Source organism: Artibeus jamaicensis, unplaced genomic scaffold (assembly GCF_021234435.1).
Source record: "Artibeus jamaicensis isolate MK-2021 breed Jamaican fruit bat unplaced genomic scaffold, CSHL_Jam_final scaffold_1689, whole genome shotgun sequence".
NCBI classification, from domain to species: Eukaryota; Metazoa; Chordata; class Mammalia; order Chiroptera; family Phyllostomidae; genus Artibeus; species Artibeus jamaicensis.
The window spans coordinates 10,763,096-10,770,383 of NW_026522029.1; the positions used below are offsets into that span (position 1 = coordinate 10,763,096).

General features: G+C 46.7%; 1 long non-coding RNA gene across 1 annotated transcript; it reads left to right on the plus strand.

Annotated features, from left to right (window-relative positions):
* The first annotated feature begins 81 nt into the window (after positions 1–81).
* Positions 82–6,876, plus strand: LOC119054962 (uncharacterized). The gene is made up of 5 exons (XR_008389840.1): positions 82–266; positions 3,641–3,722; positions 3,873–4,073; positions 4,229–4,585; positions 4,679–6,876. It is a non-coding gene; the product is annotated as an uncharacterized LOC119054962 (long non-coding RNA).
* The last annotated feature ends 412 nt before the right edge of the window (positions 6,877–7,288 follow it).

A 7,288-nucleotide genomic window follows, 5' to 3' on the forward strand; every position in this document is an offset into this window, starting at 1 on the left:
CCGCTTCGCGCTAAGGATTCTGGTGACACGGAAGTACCGCGAGGCACGGGCGCCTTCTCGCGAGACTTGCACCCAAGAAGAGTGACACCTCTTGGGAGGCCGGCTCCTGGGACTGGAGGAGGGATTGGAAAGTAACGTGGTTAAAATTCCAGGCCGATGCTGAAGGTAGTAGAAGGAAAAGTTTGCCCGAGAGAGGTGTGAGGATTTTACACGTTTCAAACGCTGTCAAAGAAGGAACGGAGATGTGGGATCGCAAGCGCCGGAGGGTGAGAGCCGGACAGATGGAGTCGCTGCTGCGCATGTGCGAGCGGGTGCGGTCCGGGCGGGCCGCCGGCGCCCTCGGCCGCCCCCTATGGGTTCCTACCGGGCCCGGTTCCCCAAACCCTTCTGCCCCCTGGGAGGAGGGCGGGGTGCAGTGTCGGGTTATGGGGCGTGGCCTTACTGTGGGGGTGGTAACGCTACAGGTAGCAGGTTCTTCCTTCAACTCAGCAGGGTCCACGTGGACCAGGGAACTCAGTTTAAGGAACAAAGCGTCGAAACAGACACGTATTTTGTGTTCTGGAATCTTCAGGCACGTAGCAGCCTGGGAGGCAGGCAGGCCAGTGTTCATTTCACAGAATCGGTGGCCTCTTGGGAGAGAGACCCTAATGTGTATGTACATAAAATTACACAAACACATACACACCCTCCTTAACACGCGTAGCCGCATAACAACCCTAAGTACTCCTTTCCAGTGTACCATGTAAGTCACACAGCCTGTAGATGGCAGAGCTGGGATTTGATCCTGCTCACGTGTCAGCTTTACATTCTGAGCCACAGCTCTGTCTAGGTTCTGGACGCAGTGAAACAGATCAGCCCAACAACAGGCGGAAGGGTCTCCCTCGTTGTGCACCGGAAAAAGCCTCCAAGGTCCCTACAGAGGAGTGTCATTCTCGGCGAAGCTGCTGCAGTCGTCTCGCAGCCTGCTCTGCCAGCCACGCACCACTAGACGGGGGAAATGCATCCTCAGAGATGCGTCCTCAGTGTGAACAGCATAGAGGGCTCTCACACACACCTACACGACACTGCCTGGTGCACACTTAGCCCACGTGGTATTACCCACTGCTCCCAGGCTAGAAGCCTGCACACCATGTTACTGTACAAAACGACCCGAGGTTAACTCAGGAAGAAGAAAAATGTTGCAATCAAGAGACATGGTGAGCGCAAGATGTATGAGGCATAACAGCACATGCTGTTTTACAGCAAACTTTATGATAAGCAGATAGAGTACACTCTAACATAATAAAAAGTAGGGTAAATACATAAACCAGTGTCAGAGTCATTTATTATCCTTGTCGAGGACTATACATAATTGTATGTGTTATGCTTTTATCCAACTGATTGCACAGTAGATGCATTTACAGCAGCATCACCCCAGACACCTGAATAATGCATTGCACTAGGGCATTGTGATGGCTAAAACATAACTATACGATAAAAATTTCTCAGCTCCATTATAATATCATGGCTCCACTGTCGTATATGTGATCTGCCATTGATAGAAATATTATGCAATGCATGACTGTACTTTCCACTTAATTCGATGTTAAAGGTATAGCAATAAATCAAAGTTCTGCTTTCAGGAAGCATTTGTTGGGGATCCCGGAGAGAAAGGCATTAATAAAAAAGGGAAAAAACATGGGGACAAACCACAAAATGTCATGTGTGTAGAGCCAGACCATGAGAGTCCTGCAGGTTCATTTGGAGTCTTGGTTATCTGAAGAGCAATTGGAAACTGACAGACTTTTTTTAGTAGAGTTATATGTGTATGTATGTGTGTACCATGACTAAATTTTAGGTACGTACGAAAATCGGTCTTTGGTGGCAGGGTGAAAAATAGAGCAGAGGCAGGAAGAACACAGGAGCCCAGCAAGAGACACTGCTCAAATAGTTTGGGCACAGTAGACATGGAGAGAAAGAACGAGAATTGAGGTATATTTGGGAAATAGAATCGATAGGCTTACAGGCGAGTGATTGATAGGCTTGAAGACCAGTGATTCAGGATAAATTCCAGGTTTTTGATTTGTGCCCCAAACTGTCCACCGTCCTGGTGGATTGTGATGGCAGTTACTCAACATAAGAAGAGTGACTAGAGTGTAACTAGGTTAGGGATGTGGGGGGAGGGTGGGGGAGGGAGGGACACATTTTAAATTGCAAGTACCTATTCAGTATCCATAGTTCAAGTAGGCAGTTGAATATATAAGCCCGGCATAGCAGAGAAATGTCAACACTATACACATATGTAGCATCCATACATAAAATGTATACCGTATAGCCAAGGGTTGGGAGATACTGTTGGTGGAGAAGGGCACCCTGTATTGATCCGCGTGGGCCATGCCAACATTGAAAATTGAGGAGAAGAGGAAGAACAAGTTGATGAACCCTTTCCCTCTTGACTCTTCATTCTAGTAGTAAAAACAGACCAAAACATGTAAATAGTAAAGTCTTCCCTTTTGTAAAGTGCTTTGGTTAAAAATAATAATAATAATAATAATAATAATAAAGTAGAGACAGGGTAGAGGGACCTCATTTCTAGTTCCCTGAGCTCCTCTGCCCTCCTCCTGGTCCCTTCCCAAGACTAGAATGCTCCTGCACAGCCTTCTCAAGTTCAACTTCACTGTCTCAGTCAAAGCTAGTGTGGTAAAATTGTGTTTTAATAATCATTTATCAGGGTAATGTTGGTGACGTAACATTACGTAAGTCTCAGGTGTACGATGTTATCACACATCATCTGCCAGTCCTGCTGTGCGCTCACCACTCAGGGGTCCAATGTCCTTTGGTCAGTGCTTTGCTTAAGTCAAAACCCTAATGCTACTGATTTCCTTGACCTCTGACTAAATACATTCGTATTTTTGAAAAGAGACAGAATACTTATAACTGCACACGTTTACTATTTTAAGCATGTTTAAATCGATACTTTAATTCAATAGCTGTATTCTGTGGTTTCTTAAAGATCTTCCTTGGGTCTTTTTCTCTTTTCATTTCATAAGGTATAATAAATTGTTTAAAAATAATAAAAGGCAATCAAATATTCCTGTTAAAAGCCATAGTGGTATAAAACTATAAGCAAACAAACAAGCTGCTTCTGTTCATTGACGTCAGTGGCAAAGCACTGAGAGAGAACACTGTCCTGTAAAATCATAGACTGGGAAGCTTTGCTTTCTGGACTCCTGTTCGTGGGATGGGACCGGCCCATATGCCCGGGGGGCGGAGCCACGCCGCCACTTTGACAGAGGGAAGCAGCTGTGCCCTGCCCAGCTGTGAGGATTCAGAGAATGGTTTCAGACGCCAGGTTCCCCATTTGTCCTAACTTTGTAGTTTGCAAGGGAATGGAACCGTGAGCCCACTTCTCAGTCCAGCCGTGTTTTCTTTCACCCTATCAAACACTCTTCATTTAAACTCCACCTTGCCCCCAGACCAGTAAGAACCCGGGCTCTAACTTTGGGTGAAAAACCCCACCATTCTGCAGCCATGGAAGCTCTGACGGTAGCAAATTAATAAGCCTAATTCAGTCAGACTGCGCAAGGGCACTGTTCGGCAGTCTTTGCGCAGGTTTATTCATCATTTTTGATTAATGCTTTCTGTGCCCCGCATTCTCAAGGACGTTTGAAAAGACCCATCAACCAGCTTGACAGGCAGAAAGCAGCCTGGCCCCGAGTGCTGTGAAGACCCCCGGAAGCTGGGTGAGAAAGAGGAGAGAAGGGAAAAGTAATGGTTAGTTTTAGCTCCGGAATCCCCTGAATCTCCCACTGTTTGGCTCTAATCCATAGTCTCTCTACCCTTCCACTAGCCTTATGTGTCGGCGAAGTTGAACTGTTTCCTCTTTTTTGCAGACACTCCCATGTTCTTGCTCCTGTACACTTAGATTTGCTGTCTGTGTCTCCCTAAATCACCGGTGGCAAATAATGAGGCCCACGGGCCAAATCCTGCCTTCCACGTTGTTTTATGCTTCCCTGTTTGAAACGTTCGTCGGTTGCCCAAGGCGCTTGGGATAAAAATCTGAAGGCCTATCCTGTCCTCTAGCACCTTTCCGGGTACTTCTGAGACCTCGTGGTCTGCTATTCTGATTCTTGCCCACTCCCAGCAGTGGGTGGTTCTTGCTGCCCCGGGGGTGGGGGTGGGGTGGGGGTGGGGAGGGGGTGGGGTGGAGGCCGAAAAGAAAACCAGGGTCCCTCCTCCTCCCCTCCAGGTTGCTGGGGCCCAGTGCACCTCCTCGCCCCGCCTTCCCCGCTCACTAGTCCTGCCTGACTCATCCCTTGGCCTGGAACAGCCCAGAGGTGACACCGACGCTAAGGTGTGCCTGTGAGTTTGCGGGCACGCGTGCGTTCGTGAGATAAGCCCCACGAGGTGAGAGCGCTCCTCGGGTCTGTCTGGTGAGCTTCTGTGTCCAGGCCAACCACGCCAGGCGCATTTGGGGATGTCGGTAAATACTTGCGGAGCGAGTGAATGTCGTCCAATCTCACGTTTGTCGTGTTTGCCTACACCAAACCTTCTGACCTGCAAAATGAAGAGACAGCCTCCCTCATAGGCTCCTTACGAGTATTAAGTGAGTTAACCTGGCCCGGAGTTGTTCTATTTGTTATTTTTACATTTAATTGGTGATTATTCGAGTAATGTCCGTCTTCGTCTTCCCCACTAGGTTTTTAGGAACCGTGTTACTTTTTCCCACCCTTGCATCGTGAAGAGCAATGAGAACGCTGTGAACTGAGGCCTGTACCTGTGCCCTGAACGCGGTCCCACGTCCTGCAGTTATCAATGTCGGCCACCAGGTGGCAGTCGCGTTCTAGGCAAGGCAAGTGTTGCTGGCCTTAAGCTCTCCAGAACTGAAGATGGGGGAAATATATTACACAATATAATAATGTTATATATTACATAATACACGTATAATATATTATTATTAGGTTATATAAATATGTTTAGGCTGGTAGAATGCTAAGAATATGACAGCTCAATCAGCCCAAATTCTATTCTGTTCCATTCCACTGTGTGTTCTACCCTGCTAAGGAGCTCATCTTTCATTTTATTTTATTATTTAAATTTTAAAAAATTGTAATTAGCCACCCACAGACAGTGAATGAACACAGGTGGGCTGCTGTGAGTCTGTCACCTGCATATCCTGACCTGGTCCCCAACTGTCCCCCGACCCACAGCAAGGGCAGGCCTGAGGCCTGGACTCGCTCACCTTCTGTGTATTCCCATCCTCGACATTTCCTCAGTGGGGATCAAGTCTTGGAAACATTAACACCGAAACCGGCAAGAGGCATACAACTGGATACGCTCAGGTTTCAGCCCTTTCATTTCTAGAAATTCCTCATTTAGCTGGTCCTTGTTTATTCAAGGACCAGCTGCTGCAACTGCCCCTTCGCCCCCTGGGAACATCTGTGCAAACGGGGACAGCTAAAGAGAGTCACACAAACCCGTATTTGCTGAGCTCTTAAGGTCCCTCGAGCATCCAAACTGAAACCAAACTCCAACCAGCTGCCTGGGGATGTGTGGCTTCAGGATTCCAGAGCCTGAGGTGCCCTGTGGTCCTGAGGGCACAGACTGCGAGTCAGAGCCTGCTGAAAAAATGTTTGCGGGCTCCCAGCCTGGCCCAGAAGCCTCAGGAGGGCAGCAACCGCTTGGCTCCACTGTCTCCCCCAGGTACCGGGTGCAGGACCCAGTGAGGCAGCTGCCAGGCCGAGCAGAGGGCCCAGAGCAGACAGGGCACTACGGGGGTGTCAGCCGCTCATCTTTTACACAGGGTGCATTTTAGCATTTCTGTCACCCCACTAAACACCTGGATACGCTATTTGTCATTTTCTGTGGATAAATGAAAACAATGTTTAGAGAGGTCTCTTCTAGTATTTACTACTAACAGGAGTTTTCCTAACTTTCAACCTCAAATCCTTTACCTGGCGCTTCCAAAATGGTTGGGGACCACTTTGTATGATATTGGGAACTGTAACCTTTGCACAAGCTGGGCCTTGCATAAGGGCCTGTAAGTTCTTGACCAGACGCTGGGGATGCTGGGAGGCAGGCGTGCCCCGATGTTAGCACCTCGGGTTCCCTGGGGAAATCTGGCCTAGAGAATGCATCTTGTTTACTGAAGCTTGCTCCGCTGCAGCCCTGATAAGGAAGAAGCAGCTGTTTGACTTCCAGGCAGGGAAGAAGACTCCTGAGCCCTGCCTTAAGGACCATCTGGCCTGTCTCACTGACCCTGACCTGGGGCAGATCTCTGGGTTTCCTCCACTGTTATCCGTAGATAACATCTGTTTTCTATAGGTTGGCCTTTGGACAGTGATCCAAGAGCTTTGCCCCCTGTGGCACAGCCCTGCACAGATCTTCCCAATAAAAGCCCCCGGAGAAAGGGCCTCGGGCTCTTCTGCTCTGAGAAGTTAGCCAGCCTTCTCTCCCCAAAGCAGGTCTGGTCTTGGGGGTCTCATTCCAACCGCAGCTCCGGGGGACAGGGTCCCCCTCACAAAACCTATTATGATTTTGGCTGGAACACGTTACTCTCTATCTTATACCCTCTATTTTCCTTCTTGAACAAGAACTTTGTCTTGTTTTCTGATTACAGGGGGTGCTCTTGGATGGAAAGCACCTGTCCTTTCCGTTCTCTCCCAACACGCATGTACCGTCTGGGGAAAAGAAGATGTAGGTTGCTTGCTGTCCTGCTGGTCTGGCTTTGCCTTTTTGAGCAAAATTACCTACAGGCGCCTGGCACAAAAGGAAGAAATGAAAGTGTTGAAGAGTCTACAAATTAGATAACCTCTATGTGATCACATTTTTTTGGATTTTGAAATTTTATTTTGTAAATATCGATTAAAATTGATTAAATGTGTGTCTATGCTTTGATAAATTCACCAAAATATATTCAAAATGTGGACATGTAAAAGTGAATAATAATTTTTAAGACAGTGGTAGTTTTTATTATAATAATTTTTAGAAAGTATAATAATTATTTTCTTATTTTTTGAAAAAACTATTAAAAATGTAGTTTTAAAAAAACAGTGGTGCATTTCTTTGTATTCTTTTTCCCTTTGTGCCTTGAAGTAATATATTATTAGCTAAAAGAAAGAAACTCGGTTAATTGTTTTCATCCTTGAAGAAAGCTTTTTTCCCCTCCCTATTCTTTGCTTAGTAAGAAAGGTAATCGTGTATTACTTACACTGCCTATATTTTACGCATGTATTTATAAAAATTGAGTATTATCATTCATATGACTTTGTAATTTTTAATGCATTACAAACATATTTTGTGTGATTAT